The following is a 17,208-nucleotide window of genomic DNA, read 5'->3' on the forward strand; positions in this document are numbered from 1 at the left end:
TCTACCATCCATAAATAAAACCACAATGCCTCACCGTTCAGCAGTAAGCCTGTCATTAGCATAGTTAACGCCAGGCCAGCGCCCAAACAAGAGACGCTCTGTGTGACAGCACTTTGATAGAGACCCGGCCGCTTACAGAAGGCCACCAGAAACACCACAAAACGGCTCTTATGGCCCGAGTGGAGAGGATAAACACGGCCAAAAACGCACAACATGGGTCAGAGAGAGCAAGGCAAAAGAGCTAAAAGTGGTTGCACGCTAACTAGGGTAATAAATGGCAAATTGTTAACATGTATTTCTAAACTGAGTTTCAACTTTAATGGGAAGATTGCAGAGGTTTCAGCCATGAAGAAGGTCTCCTGCTTCACAACAACCAGAACAGGAAAATGAACAGGAAACTGCTGGCACGATTAAATAACTGAGGCAACTCGAACTGTAAATGCAGATATTAGTCAAGAAAACCTTAAAGAACACCACAATCGTTGAGTGAAGACATAATGGGAATGGGTGCCATTATGGCTCTCATTCGGGTCAAAGAAGAATGCAGACTAGCGTGACAAATGCAGCAGGAGGACAGACAAGCATTGTGAGGCCTTTTTTCCTTGGTTCAGACAGGTCTTCCTTGAATCCAAACTGTGAATGTTTAAGTGCATGAATGCAGCCACAAGTATGTCTTCACTCAGACAACTTAGATCTGGTTAAATATTGAGGAGAAACTGAACCAGTGGTTGTAAAGTACTCTAATTAAGAGCTGAAGTGGTTTTTATTACCCTCCTGTCAAAGGGTTTTAATGGTGCCCTGACCCTGAAGCGATGCGGAAATTAAATCGCACAGAGTTGCAGTGTCTGAGAAACTCACCACCAAACATTTGCGTGGTCTTTGGGAGCTGGTTCACTGTGCTCATCTCCCTCCTTCACATGCTGACCTTCACTGTGCTTTTCTGTCCGGTGTTCAACCTTAGTCAGGCATGTTTTCAGATCCATATGATCAACATGTCTAATTACCCAGGGTTTCAGCAGCAACATGAATTAAGGACAGGCTGTACAAGCAAACATGCAGACTACACACACACACACACACACACACACACACACACACACACACACAAACACACACGGCATGAGGATTCCCACTCTTTTCTTTGTGTGCCATCATGTGATGTTGCCATGGCGAAGGAGGGCTTAGACATAACAGTGTGATTGTGCTCTGAGGGCGAGGTAGGCCGATCAGAGACAGACTGTTCTGTGATGGTGGCGCTGCCAGCCCCGGTGCCAGCTGCCCTTCCGCCCACTGTGACGTGGACACGCCCACTGGCAGAAGGGCCAGCCTGCACGGGGCCCTGCCTGCCATCATGGAAAACAAGACAGCACAGCACACCCTGCCACCTTTTCCATACCATACTTATCCTTTCTGTCTTGCAAGTCAAGCTCTATCCTGTTTTATTTTCTAAGAAATGGATAATGTAATTCTATTATAAAATAGAGGTGCACCTATCAATTAGGCTACTTTAGTAATGGATTAATGTACCGATGATTTTTTTTTTTCTCCATTTCAATTAAATGATCATTAGAATAGGTGAAAAAAAAATTGTAAAAATGTGAAAAAGACATGCCTGAAAATGACAAAAAAAAAAAAGTCCTTTATTCCAGAACCAGCAGACAGACAAACAGACATAAGCAACAACAAACCAGTCCAATGACATCTATAAACAATTTGTCATTGCAGTCTTCAACACAGTTGGATCCAACTTACGGTACTAACTTATAGACCATTTCGATGTTGGTAAACAGTGATGACATATTCTGGGCGGGGCCTAACTGGTGGCAGAAAGTGACAGTTGTGGTGTCAACAGTAGCCCTACATGGAACCCAGTGTTAAGAGTGTGAAAATCAGGAGAGAAACAGAGTAATGGAAGACACAGAGGCCTTCTCTAATTATTTTAATGGTCTGTCAAGAAGAGACGAGGTGTCTTACAAAGAGAAGTTGACCATTAGCAGTAGGGTGAGGCTTCCTGATCCATAATCACTGTCAGCTCAGTGGGTCACAGAACCAATCAAATGGACCAAGCTACAGTGGACGGACATGTGTTTATATCTTGTTGAAAAATCCAGCTTTCATGTGTTGAGGACCAACGTGCTCCCTAGTCAGTGACAAGGACATAAAACGCAGTTTTACAAGATGTAGGCGATCATCGACAATTGACCAACTCTATACTGACAGCCAATTGCACTGGCATGGGCACTGTAGAGCCCAGAATTCTGGATGATTTCATCAGTCCAGTCCGTTCATTTAATGGCTTCAACTGTAAATGTCTACGGCTTACCCCAAAAGGCATTTTTAAAGTCGAAATTCAGCAAAAGTGAAGGTTGGGTTTTTTTTTAGCATTTCCATTCTGACAACCTACAGCACAAGACATTTTTACCTCCACCAAGGAGGTTATGTTTTTGCCAGGGTTTGTTTGTTTGTTTGTCTGTCCGTTAGTGTGCAACATAACTCAAAAAGTTATGGACAGATTTGGATGAAATTTTCAGGGTTTATTGGAAATGGGATAAGGAAGAAATGATTAAATTTTGGTGGTGATCGGGGGGGGGGGGGGGGGGGGGGGGCACTGATCGTTAGTGTGCAACATAACTCAAAAAGTTATGGACAGATTTGGATGAAATTTTCAGGGTTTGTTGGAAGTGGGATAAGGAAGAAATGATTAAATTTTGGTGGTGATCGGGGGTGGGGGGGCCCACGGGAGGGGCCACTGATCAGCCTTGGCGGAGGTCTGCGCTCTCCGAGTGCTTCTAGTTCCTCCTCTTTTCTCTATATTCTCTCCAGTCTCTCAATTTACCTCCGTTAATTTACAGTGTTTTTCTGCTGCCAGGTTCCGTGCGCAACTGCGGTGACGTAGACTGTGACATCGAGTACGAAGTGGTCTATACCAACTGAACATGGAACTAACATCCAACTGAAACAAATACAGTCTCATACTCATAATGTTTGTGTTAAAGCTTCAAAGTTTAAAGGAGTAAGTGATGGTTCCAATGGAGAAAAGTCAACATATAGACATTTTCTGCCTTTTTGTCCTCATCTCTTCAGTTGTTTGTGTGGATCCTGGCGTCATGTGCGTCACAATAAGCATCCGTAAGAAACACAACAGTGGAAACAATATTCAACAGCAAAGAAATTAAGGAAACAAAGCGCTGATTCAGGAAAATTGTAATAAAATATTTTTATATCATTACAATTTTTGTCAATATTTGGAATAGTTTAAAATCAAATATTTTCAAGACTAATAATATAGTTTGAGGTTAATCTTTGTGTGTACGTAAGTGCACAACAAAACTAATGTCGTCCACTATAAAATGTCAGTGCATACATATTCTACAAATTACGAGAAAGTGTTACTAAATTGGGCAGGAAAAAAATCCCCGAAAATGCTATCATGATGAAAAAGTTCATATCAGTCCATATCAATAATTAAGGGCAGTTTATTTTTTTGGTTTTTTTTTCCAAGTTTAATAGTAGTGTTTTGGTCCTGAGAGAAGAGTTATTAGTTGTATATGCATAAATGAAGTAATGAGACAAAAGTAACTGAAAAGACAAAACAAAATGAATGTGACACTATGAAAATAACGCAATAAGACAAAAACAATGTAAAAAACTTAGTTACACAAAAACAATGCAAGAGGCAAAAGTTCTAATACAAAAAAATTTCTTATCAGTGCTTTCATGTTACTGAACATAACATTTGCCAAGCAGCGGAACATTTCACAAATCTAGACATTGAACATTTGAAACCATGATATCCATGATAGATATTAAATCTTCTTTTCAATATCAACATATGAGTTGAAAAAATGAAGTAAAACAACAAAACATGAAACCTGATATTTTGTAAGTCTTTGACAGTGAAAGCCAAACTCAAGAGACAAAAGAAAAATGACACTATATAAATCATTACCATATAATGTTGTGTTGTTACAATTATCTTTGCTGTTTTATTTCCCAGCTCCAATAATAAAAGCCACTGAAAGTGTTATATCGGAAAGCTAAAAGACACTCAACTTGTAATGGCATAACACAAACACACAAGATATTTATTTCTCGCCACATGATTAATCTAATCGCAATGTCGGCTTGTGTAATCACGTAACCACAAATGGCTGTGATTTACAATTAGTTTAATTTATCTGTCATTTGAAAACAATGAGAAACAGCCTGTTTTTTTTACTGTCTGTTAATCTATCATTTCAATTTGGAATAATGGGTTTGACAATGTTCAACAAAATGGCAAAAAAAAAACAATCACAAGCATGGAAGAGAGGACAAGGAGGAGCATTTAGTTCCATAACCTTGAGTTAAATCAGCTTAAATTGCATACTTCAGATATATTTGTATTGGTAAACATGTTGGTTCATACATGACAGCATAATTGCAGAAATAGCTAAGATAGTTGAGGTCTCCATTATGGTTGGTCAACCACAGAGCCAAATTAACTTTACCATTAACTTTACCTCTACTGTAAAGCATCCTGCTCAGTACAGTACATAATGGCAATAAATAGACATTATAGATATGGGCATTATTGGAAAATACTGATTTTGTGACAGCACACAAACAAACTCAATATTTGAAAAGGTAGAGTTACATCGATTAACCCATAAAGACCCAGTGCTAATTTTGTGTCAGTTCCCAAACTATTTTTTTTTTCTATTTTTACCACTTATTGTAAAATAATCTTCTGTATTTTTCCAGTTTTTCCATTTTTCCAGTGAAAACATTAAATATTTCCTATATTTCATTTACTGATCATGCAGATGTCCATAAAAGCTCAGAGTAAAGTTGAGGGTTATTATATCAGAAATAGAGAAAACTGAAGAAAAAGTTACTTTTTCAGTCAAGTCTCTCATTTAATGAACATAAACCCAGTGTGTCCATCCACTGTCCTTTATCCAACTCCATGGGTTTTACTGGTGAATCATAGAAGATGACGGTGTTTCCACATTCACTACGGAGCCTCTGTACGTCCACATGGGCCATATCTGATGACCACGAAAAGACGGCAAACTGTATTTTACATCAATTATTTACATGTTTTGATAGATTTAAACAGACATTAAACAGTTTACATCAGTAGATGCTTATGGTCGGTGGTGGATGTTTGGGTCTATATTGGTTAATCAAATTGCAGCTGGCAGCATGTGATTATATAACGTCACTAGGCTGTGATTTAATTAACTAAAACTGTGTGTGTGTGTGTGTGTGTGTGTGTGTGTGTGTGTGTGTGGGTGTGTGTGTGACAACCTGTCTTCCATTTGTGTGCAGTCTACTCATCATCTATGCCCATAATAAAAACAAGACCAATCAGTCCTGTCACATGACAATACTGGGTGAAAACCAGGTGGCAACGAACAGGCTGAGGTAGAACTGGTGAAAAACAAAAACACATGACCTGATCTGAACTACTCTTCAGTTGTTATGCCTTTATTTTGTCATTCATAGTATTAGGCAGCGAGCTGTGTACCCGTGATTTGCACCGTTAATTTTCGAACCAAAATGCACTAGAATGCAGCATTTAAGGTCGATTTTTTCAAAATTTTCCCCAGGGGCTGGGGGGTGTGTGGGGGGGTGCTATGCATCTGACTTTTATGCCCACTGGAATATTACACATTATTTTTTTTTTCCTCCATTTCTGCCTAATACCCTGCCCTCACTGGCAGCAAAAACACAGTACACAAACTCCTGTAGGTTAAAGTGAACTTAAGTGCACACTTAAGAATCACCACAAATAATGCCATGCTCTCTGTACTATATTTACACTGATTCTCAGCTCATTAAATCAATATTTGATGTGGTCAAAGGGCAACTCTGGTGTCATAAATAAAAACAGTCTATTCAGGCTAATATAGTAACTTCAAACAGCTTTACAGAACTCAGGTACTGCAACTTCTTACAAGAGAAAACCTGTTCTAACCTATTGTATAGGATCTTTTCATATTACAAAAGACTAAAAATTTGTGCTGTCAACCTAGTAATAAGGTTAATCACATTAAAACATGATAATAGGTTTTGATTATTGGAACACTGGCCTGAAACAAGTCCAGCAGACCCAAGGATCTCCGTATATCCCATCCGGACAAAACCCAACAGTCACAATGCACCCACAGTTTTTCGACTCGTTTTTTCTGAGTTTATGTTTACATAAACAAGGGCAACCTGGTCAAGAGGTCAGCAGCACACACCATAATGAAAAAAAAAAACAGGTTAAGATTGGTAATACATTTGAAATTTTAAAAAAGGCAATAGTTTAGTAATAATACAAAGTAATAACAAGATGTTGACAACATTTTTAAAAATGCAATGTAATTTAAGTCACCAGCAATTTTTCAAAGTGTAAGATTTGGTTGAGGTTGGCAAACAATTTAAAAACATATGCACTGTCCAAAGGATTCTCACTGTGTAGTCAGTATGACTAGCATAAAGCAGAGTCACTGTCAAATGTTATATTATGGAAAAAGTCAAACTCTTCACTATGTTAATCACATTCTGTTTGAACCTGTTGAGCCCTGAGCCAATTGTTTCCATACAGAATAATTTCAATGTAAAGCCAAACAATGGATTCACCAATAGCAGACACCTCATTTATATAAAACCAAGTTATGAGCAGAAAATAGCAAAAATAAGACAAAATGTGTAATCACTGCTTCATAATGTCATCTCGTGCAGTGAGTTTTAGAAGTAGTGAAATAATATGTACACCGTCGAATCTGCTTAGTGTTAGCTTAGCGCTGCAAAGTCTGTCTCATTGGTCTGTTGTTTTATAAAATTATTCATGACATACACTGGTCCCAGGCTGTTAGCTTGTTTAAGATATTTATCCTTTTAAGTGCTTGCTGTTTGAGTTGTAGTAGATAATTTAATGAATGACATGTTACTGGTGTTTATTAGGCTTGAAGTTGGGATGATGTTTTATGCTTGTAGACTGTTTGGGGAGTATTTAGACCAGTGAAGTGACATAGCACATATATAAATCAACAGAGTTGAACTGAATAGGTGAGAGTTGTTGTTACTGATGCTGCCATCCAGATGTTTGCGTCAGTTCTGGACTATGACAATTCAGAGGTGAATCAATGTTTTTATCCCATTCTTACAAAATCTGCTTCTCTAGATTCAATTTCTTAACTTTTCTGATGCTGATTAATATGCTGTTCTATAATAATTTAACCCATGAAGACCAAAAGCATCTACTAATCTAAAAGTGTTAATACCTGTTGAACCACTAATCCTACCCCTGACAAATGCCAGTCGTAATATACACTTGTTTTTATCTTCAGTTGATAATATATTTGTTGAAAGGTTCACTTTTCCAAATTTTTTACTGATTTGATCAAACCTTTGAATTTACTTTGAGCTTCTATGAACATCTACATATTCAGTGAATTAAATATAGAATAGCACCTGATTTTAAGTGAAAAATGCAAAATGCAGAGGATAGTACCATAATAAATGGTGATAAAAAATATTTGGAAGTCGTGACAAACGTAATTGTGGGTCTTTAGAGGTTAAAAACTCTCTAAGATACTCTGGGAAATTAATTGTCTCTAAGCTGAAGATAGGCCTGTTCATTTGAACTCATGAAAAGTTGACTTTTTAGAGACAGATAGTTGAAAGGACAGTGAAACCAAAGGCACAGGATGAATTTACAGAATGTGATGCATTTCTGTAGAATAAACCACAACATTTTATAAAGTAGTTCACGAGTTCATCTTTACACATGTACAGCATTAAAATAAAACACAACATACACATGAATGCAACAGTGAACTTAATTAAAACATCAGATATAATAGTAACACACTCAAGACCAGTGAGTACTGTAACCTTTCATGACTGCAAGTACATTTAACTTACACAGTTTTATTTGAGTATGAACTGTAGAACTATAGTGTGCAGAGGAAGTTGTGACAAAAACAGTTATGGGTCTGTAAGGGTTAAGCAGTTTTGCTTTGATTAGGAATAAAACTGACGTTGGTCAACATTAATTTGGCAGAATTCTGCATGAGACCAACCCTTCACCACTGAAAGGACAGCATTTGAAGTCTTTGAGAAAAGGTCTGACCTGCACAGTAGGAGGCTGTGAAATAACGCGGTGTGACCTGTCCACTCACTGAGGACATTCCTTGTGACGGACGAAAAGGCGTCAGGTGAAGTTAGCACTGACCTGGAACTAAAATGTTCTTCGAAACTGTAAACTGCCAATGCACGTGTTACAGCGAGACAGCACACCAGCATGAAAACTGGTCTGACACAGCTTTCTCAGCATGTTGTTTAACGTGAAAACATTACACAACACACACATACTTCTTACATACTGAAGGCTTCTCCTCAGCAGACAGCCAGCTTCAACACCAAAAAAGTCGAACACATGGCTTAAGCAGCCTGACTTAACTGCTGTTTAAATATGCACTGCTCTCAGTCTTTTATGAAGCATTTGGACTCATGGGTTAGCATAAAAGACAGACAGTATTGACGGTGTGGTCTAAGCTGTGGCTGCACCCTGTCGCCACTGAACTGGTAATTTAGTGTGAATCACTCAGCCCTGATTGTTTTTTTTACATAAAAGGGTTACACAGTCACAAAGAGCAGGTCAAAGTACAGTCAGAATATATGTTTTATCTATCCCCAATATCTGAACCCACCTTAATTCTACAAGATACAAAGAGAAAAATTAATTAACATTGAGCTAAAAGGACATCAGCATGCTGTCAAGTAGGAGAGCACTACAACGATGGCTCAAAAGTCAATTCTTACTAAGTCTGAAAACAAGGTCCCCAGGAAATTAGCTAGCTCCAAATCCAAAACAGCAGATCAGAAAGTTGTGTGGGTGTAAAACTCTCTGTGGAGTGGAGCTTAGAGGCCATTTTGAGGTAACTGCCTGCTGGCTAGTTTTCAACAGTTACCACGAATACAATATCTACAGTAAACATTGATAGAATAGAATAGAATAGAATAGAATAGAATAGAATAGAATAGAATAGAATAGAATAGAATAGAATAGAACAACAACATTAACAAAAAAACAGTACTACAGACATGAGAATGGAGTGAATATAAAATTACAAAAACTAAAAATAAGATAAGAAGATAGAAAATAAATGTTACACTTTTACAAAGTAACATAAGAATAGAGTTAAGCAGAATAAAAAAATAAAAATGGACAAAAAATATGAATAGACGCAGATTTACAGTATTAACAGTATATGACAGTACGTATATTTATGAATGATATTAACAATATTAACAGTATGTATAACCCATGAAAAAGGGTGTGAGGAGCGGGAAATCTATATATGCTATAGCCATTTGTCGTTGCTTACTGACAGGCAGGTAGATTTAAAAACAAAGTCAAAGTGGGACAGGGAGAGGTTGGTGACATGGCCTTTATCATCCAGGCCAGTCAACAGAAGCCCACAGACCATGAACTCATGCATTCACATAAAAGCAAGAGGGGGAAAAAAGGGAAGTCATTAATCTGCCTATCTTATCATTATGTTTTCATATCGGGCTTATAACCTTTATGGCTAGACAAGATATGGCAAGGAAAGTGTTTTTGTTTCCTCCAATTTATAAGCACATGCTGTGCAAAAGCACTGATGTCGCATTTTCTCTGTAATGCTGTTAAGAGAGAAAAGACAAACATGTCAGGGAAGTGCCAGACCCCAGCATTCCTCTTTCTTAAAATTCTATGTAAATGACTCATTAACTTACAAATCTCATTCTAATGGCTTCAGGTTTATGTTCTTCTACTGCCTGTATGTGGCCAATAGGATAAGATAAAACCTAGAAGGACACTCACAGTGGGTCTAAAGCACACTCGTATCCAAGTACTATTCTGAATATGACAACTATTCTGAGTTCGATATGGGCCATGTAAACAACATATTATGATATGAGAAAATACAGACTGACTGCATCTTATTTGGGGTTTTTAAAGCAGCTTGCGACACACAACCTCTTGCCTGATAAAAGTCAGCCTGGTCCACTATACACAATGCAACTAACTAGCAGTTTACAACAATCAGGTAGAGATGTACAGCCAAAAAATTACTCGTATTCCTGCTCTAAATAAGATATGCATTTACTCTACTATAAAGGACATGAACATAAAGAGGTTTGTTGTTACTCTTTGGGGAAAATACTATTTGTATCAATAAAAACATGACATGAGCAGCTTCTCCATATATTGACTGATAAATACCAAGTTAGTTCATTGTTAAAGCTGCAACATGTAGAAATCAGGGGGAAATGCAAGAATTTGAGCATACACATCTTCCTACAGCTTCTCTCTCATTCGTCAATAAAAGACCACATAGAAAGATAAATGACAGAGCCGTTTCATGCCACTGTGGAAAAGTGAAGGCCGGTTCTCTCAGTTATTGGTGTAATGTTGCTTCTGTGATGGGTCGGAGTAGAGCACAAGAATCACATCTGATGCAATTAAAACTCTCGCTGACTATGTTTACTTACACAGAACATTCTGTTTCTGCCCTTATTCTGAAAAATTCACCACTTCAATGAAGCTGTCTTTATGGCTAAAGAAAACAAATATTCCCCTAATTTTCCTGTTCACATGTAGCTGTGCATATTTGATTATAACAGGTTTTTTCACATTTTTCCACTGGTGGCAGTCTTACTCAGCCTCCCTCTTTTGCATCACCAAACACCCATAGGAAAAGGTTGGCTTTTCCATATTTGTTCTTATCCATACACCTGCTGATATACAGTGGGTGTGTTCCTTTGAACTCGTCCATCTCTACCAGAGAGAATCTATGGCTTTACAACAGTCACAGCCTGCCGTAGATAATATTGTCTGAATGTCTGAATCTTCCAGAAATGTAAATAATATCAGCATATTCCACATCTTAACACAGAAAAGATTCTTTTCTGAAACAGGCCAAATTCAGAATATCCAAATGGAATATGCTGTTTACATAACACCTGTCACATACATAATTGGAATAATTAAGAAATAATTGCGTGCATATAAACATACTCACTCCACCCCAAACCTGGGATGAGACAAAGTCCCGCCAAAACTTCAGTCATGAGATAAATAGCCTGATTTACTGACAGAATACTGAAAAGTATTGGACATTGAACCTTTAAATTGAGTATGGACAGATGCATGGACATGGGGGTATTTGTGGACTGCAAATTCCTTAATGGGAATACTATACAGTAGAGCTGAAATTATTAATAAATTAATTGACTCGAATCAATTAAAAACAGTATTCCAAACCAATTTTCCTGAATTAAAGCTTAATTTCCTTAATTTCTCTGCTGCTAAATATTGGTTTCACTGTTGTTTTCACACAGACACTTATTGTGACACACATGATGCCAGGATAAACACAAACAACAGAAAAGACAAGGAAAAAAAGACAGAAAATATCTATATGTTGACTTTTGTACATTGTAACCATCACTTACTCCTTTAAACTTTGAAAGTTTCACATAAACAACATATATATATATATATATATATATATATATATATATATATATATATATGTCAGGGTAGAGACTGCGATCTGGTAGGATCGGCGATTCTACCAGTAGAGACTCCGATCGTAGTCTCTACTGGTAGAAACTCCAATCCGAACCCTAACCCTAACCCTAACCCCTAACCCTAACCCTTCTACTGGCAGGATCGGAGTTTCTACCAGTAGAGACTCTGATCGGAGTTTCTACTGGTAGAGACTACGATTGGAGTCTCTACTGGTAGAATCGCCGATCCTACCAGATCGCAGTCTCTACCCTTACACATATATATATATATATATATATATATATATATATATATATATATATATATGTACACATTTACTTTTTTTTATATACTTTCTTTGGTCGTTTCAGCTGGTTGTGGAATAAAAGACAAGTTGTCATTTTCAGACTACCTTTTTTCACCTATTTAAATATTGGTTTAATAGAATCGAAGAAAATAATCAATAATCAATTACAAAAATTACTGATAGCTGCCACTCTAGTTCAATACAATATCTGTGGAAGGTTAGATTAAAATAGAGAAGATTTTCTTGATATGTTTTCTTTAATTCTAACTGTGAAGTCTGTATTATTATTATGTTATTTTTCTGTTTGTTCTGGAGCTCTTGATGGAAGACCAGCAGACACCTGGACTTCCCATGAGACATTTGGGATCTGTAAAGTTATTAGGCAACTAGGGTGGCAAAGTGTGCGTAGTGCGCATGCTCAGTGTACGACCCGCCTCGGTCAGTGTCTAGTACTCAGTGCAGGGAAAGCTCTACGGAGTGGAATGAACTCGCGTGAATAACAGCCAAATAAGTAGACGATGGCTGGAAGTGCTGTCCAGGGCCCAGCGGTTGTCTTTTTCTGTTTGTGCTAGTTGTCCATGGCGGCGGACATGTCCACCACACCGTGTCTGTGATGTGGACTCACACACGTGTAGCCCCATTCACGCGTTTTGTTGCACGCGACCTGTGGCAATAACATCCCGGGCACGCTAGCATAAAATACAGCCACTTGTGGTGAAATGTGCCCCTCTGAGCCGTATGTGTCCGAGCTCCGGGGTCAGAGGAGCGGCATTAGCGGACTTAAACACACAGATGACTGTTGACGCTCGTGCACTTACCAGGCCCGCTGCTCCGAACACGCAGACAGCACAAAGAAATGCGCGAGAGAAGTGGCGAAACAAGACACAAACCCTGTTGAAGGGCTGGAAATCCAGGGGGCAGCGGCTTTTCAGCTAAATAAAATGTACTTACCAACGAAATAGGACACCACAACAGGGGAATGAGCCGTTCCGTGTCGCCTCCACGCCTCTATCTGTCTCGGTCTGTGTTTTCCCAGAACCGCTCGCCGTGGGTTGCGTCGAAAAATCTCCCAGATTCCAGCAGTGTCTGTCGTCGTTCCCCCCGGAATTGGTTGCCCTCGAGTGGGCCGACTCATGCGACCATGTTGCCGTGAATGTCGCCTGCCGCTGCCGCTCTCATCCGGGCGTTTAGGGATTGAGCCGTCGGTCTGGTCGCTGCTCAGGATGACAGCTTTGGGATGAAGGAGGGGGAATAGCGCGTGAGAGAGAGGGAGCCAGAGAGGCACGAGCTGTGGTCAATCTGTTAAGGGCACGGTGACACTGTGGACGTGGAAATGAAGAATCACAGCATTCCTCTGCACTCACATGTCTGGAAAAGAAGAAACACCATCACACCAAATCCACGCGTGAAGCCTTCACTGTGTCCAGGGCTTTTATTTCCTAGATGTACACTGTGTTCTTAATGCAGATGAAGTCTGTCTGAGGTTTCAACCCACTGTCACTGTACAGTACAGGCTATTTTACACCTTACATTTGAATTATCCAGGCTTTATTTTTTATCCAGGTCTGTTTTAGACTTCTGATTTATTATGTACAGTGTGTTTGCTCTTGTGTTGTGCTATTTTTTATTTTTTTTATTATTATTATAGTGTGTCATTCTGCTGCTTCACTATAATTAAAGATCAATAAAGTACATCTATCTGTCTAGACTATATTAGAGCATAACACCTGTCTTAACATTGACATCATCACACCGTCCATAATACGTGTTTATTATACACTGTTTCAGAAAATGCGTCTTGTACAATATGTAGCCTATTTATGCTCAACCCAACAAGTTTGACCTATTCTGACTTCATTTGTGATTTCCCAAAAAGCTTCAAATAAAAGATCACCACATAATGTACAATGACGCATCTGACTTTTATTTATTTTATTATTATTCATTCAATTTTTTTTTTTTTTAGTGTGTGTGTGTGTGTGACAACAGAGAAAACCTCATCTTTAAGGATCTGTAAATCCCAGTCTTGTAATTTTGCTATAAAAATCAGCTGATCGGTTAAACCTTTCCCCCCCTATTGTGCGCCCCAGATGTAAAAACCGGGGCTTGTGTGTGTGGACGTGATGCTCAGTGGGTCGATGATAATGTTTAATCCGTCTAAATATTGTCATCTATTATGGCTGTGGCCACGTGCGCGAGGCATAAACGTGTTACGTAACCAGCCGAGTCAGTCAACAGCAGAGTGGGAGGAAGAGGGGGAGGGGTAGGAGGGGTCGTTTGGAGGGTAATTAAACCAAAGAAAACATATTTACAATACATAGGGGGAAAAAAATCTATATTAGTATTTATTTTAAAAATGTTAATAATTGGGTTATTTATTGATTGATCCGACTGTTTCCATTTTTACATTAACGCATAAAGACCCAGTTATACTTTTCTGTCTGTTCCCATGTATTTTTTCTCTCTCTCTATTTAACCTTTCCTAAATGTTTTATCAGAATTTATGATAATATTATCCTCTGTATTTTGCATTTTTTTTCAGTGAAAATCAAGTATTCCCCTATATTTAATTTGCCGATCATGTAGATGTTCATGAAAGATCAGACTAACCCTTTCATGCACAAATGATGAGAACCTTAATCAAGATTTTTTTTTTGCCTGGGTGTTTTAATTTCTCTTTAATCATGAAAAAAAACAATGTGATTGAAAAAATTTCTTATGAAAAATAAATAAAATAAATGAAAAAAAGTTTAAAAATGTAAAAAAAAAAAAAAAAAAAAAGTAATAATAAGAAAAAAGAATTCTCATGAATCTATTTTTCATGAAGTTGCAAAATGTCCACTCAGCTGGACACCATGAGTTTAATTTTTGAAGAGAAGAAACATGTATTTACTGATAAATTGCGTGAAAACTATTACTATTACGCTCAGAGGAGATCTACACAATGTTACCAATTCATGTCAGAAAAGATCTGGAATGTGTTCAAACTTTAATAAAGATATGTGTAAAAAAAAAAAAAAAAAAAAAAAATCCATGAATAAACAAAAGAATAGCTGTCCAGTATGCATGAAAGGATTAAAGTTGAGGATTATATTATGTCAGAAAAACAGGAAAGTGAAGACAGACTGTCAGCTAAGATATCAATAAATGAACATAAACCCAGTGAGTCCATCCACTGTCATTGATCCAGCGCCATTGGTTTTACTGGTGAATCAATGTTGTAGAAGATGATAGCATTTCCACGGTAACGATGGAGCCTCTGAACGTCCAAACTGGTCATATCTGATGACCATGAAAAGATGAATAACTGATTTATACCTCAATTATTTCATTACATTGATATGTTTACCGCTTCAGAAGTTAATCAGCATTTTAAATCAGTAGATGATTTTGGTTGCCAGTAGCTGTTTGGGTCTTCAAGGGTTAAAAATCCTTCAGACATAACCTCAGTTTGACACATCATAAAAAAAAATTGTCATAATAATAATGTATGAGTAGTGTTGTGTGCATGATCTGAGAAAGTACGTATCCCTCCTCAGTTGTACAAACACAGGGTCCTGTTGAGGCATGACTCTCCATTCAGTCAGTGAAAGGGTGGAACAACTGACTTTTACTGGTTCCTCTTCCAGGGTTTCACCCACGCCGGGCTGGGTCGTGCTCATTATTCCACATTGGACATAACAACTATATAGTTTTTTTGTTTTGTTTTTTTCAACCTACACAGCCACAGTTGTAAAACACGACCAGACAAAACACAGTGAAATTAGCTGCCTGTTGTTGACAGAACTGGTCCTGCAGGCCTGTGAAGTCCTAAAGGCTCAATATGTCAGATTCACACATGCTTTAGTCGTCGGCTTTGTGCTGGGAAGTGGTCTTTTGTTGACATTGGATAACATTCCTAAGTTAACAACTCTCTCAGTTTCCTACATCCATGATAACAGCCTGGCCTGTTTCTATGTAGAGGACTCTGGTTGTCCTTTCTATGAAAATCCATACACGTGCCCCCCCCGGCCAAGTACAGAGGTTACTCTATAACACAGTCTCCAACTCCTCAGTATTAATGTATCTATTTTTTGTCCTACAAGTCTCTAGAAGTTACTAAATGACATCATCACCTAATTTACATAATTATAAATGTTCATGTAATTGTAATGAATGATGTAGGACAGAGAAATAACATTGTGTTACAGACAAAACGTGAGAATAAAAACAGCCTAAATATGTTTAGAACTCCAAATGAACTATACTCTGTCGATTCTAGTTTTTATTTAATGTCCCAGTTCCAACCGTCCTCCTTTATCTGGGCTTGGGGACTGACTAAAGTGACCCAAAAGAGACACTCTGGACCAGTCACTGAGGTTAGTTATTGATTTATTGGTTTGTTGGTTTAGTTTTTCTCTTCATTTTCTTCAGTTTGGTTTGGTTTTTAACCTTACAGTCCACTTAGGAGATGACAACAAGTCACAGTAAAACAGGAACATTTACAACCAGAACATTTGTAATTTTCAGTCGACATGAACAATGGAAATGGACCAAAAAGAGACAATAGAGAAAACTGTCAATGTCAATGGGACTGATTTATATTCAGTGATTTGTTTTAGACAAACAACCATACATGTTTTCACTTCAGAGTCTCCAAAAGTCTCCAATAACTGGATTTGTCACTAGTGTCTTTTTGGATAAAGAGTCTCTAGAGGGGTCTGAAAAATCCCTAAATATACCAACTAAGTGTCTAAGTGTGAAACACTGACTTTTCCATCTACAGACAGACCGTGGGTTTATATGACTGGGACACAGGAAATCATCTGGTGTCATTTACAGGAACATGGGTGAGTTTGAGGGTTTGAAGCACTTTACAAAAGACTACTCTAGAGACTCTTTATCCAAAAAGACAATAGTGACAAATCCATCTCCTTTTTCTGGTGTTACTGGAGACTTTTGGAGACTCTGACGTGAAAACAAGTATGGTTGTTTGTCTAAAACAAATGACTGAATATAAATCAGTCCCACTGACATTGACAGTTTTCTCTATTGTCTCTTTTTGGACCATTTCGATTGTTCATGTCAACTGAAAATGATCAGTTTTCTAGTTGTAAATATTCCTGTTTTACTGTGACTTGTAGGCTTTTTGTCTCTAACACAGTGTTATTCCTCTGTCCTACATCGTTCATGACAATTACATGAACATCTACAATTATTAGATGATGGTGTCATTTAGTAACTTCTAGAGACTTTTAGGACAGAAAATAGATACTTTCACTACTGAGAAGTTGAAAGCACTGAGAATAGTAAAAGTTTTAGTATTTAATCCAAGTGTTAACACTCTTTTTTTGATGTGTGTTAATAATGTAACCTTTTTTTCTCT

General features: G+C 37.9%; 1 protein-coding gene across 3 annotated transcripts in view; it reads right to left on the reverse strand.

Annotated features, from left to right (window-relative positions):
* Positions 1 to 13,242, reverse strand: part of slc20a2 (solute carrier family 20 member 2) — a 91,195-nt gene extending 77,953 nt beyond the window's left edge. The window contains exon 1 of one of the 3 annotated variants that reach the window (XR_003936221.1): positions 12,795 to 13,241. The gene's annotated coding sequence lies outside the window, so the exon portion shown is untranslated. Of the gene's footprint in view, positions 1 to 12,794 lie in introns of all 3 variants that reach the window. The other 2 variants (XM_030142697.1, XM_030142692.1) reach the window with 2 other exon arrangements.
* Between the last annotated feature and the right edge of the window lie 3,966 nt (positions 13,243 to 17,208).

The sequence above is a fragment of the Sphaeramia orbicularis genome, chromosome 9 (assembly GCF_902148855.1).
Source record: "Sphaeramia orbicularis chromosome 9, fSphaOr1.1, whole genome shotgun sequence".
Classification (NCBI taxonomy): Eukaryota; Metazoa; Chordata; class Actinopteri; order Kurtiformes; family Apogonidae; genus Sphaeramia; species Sphaeramia orbicularis.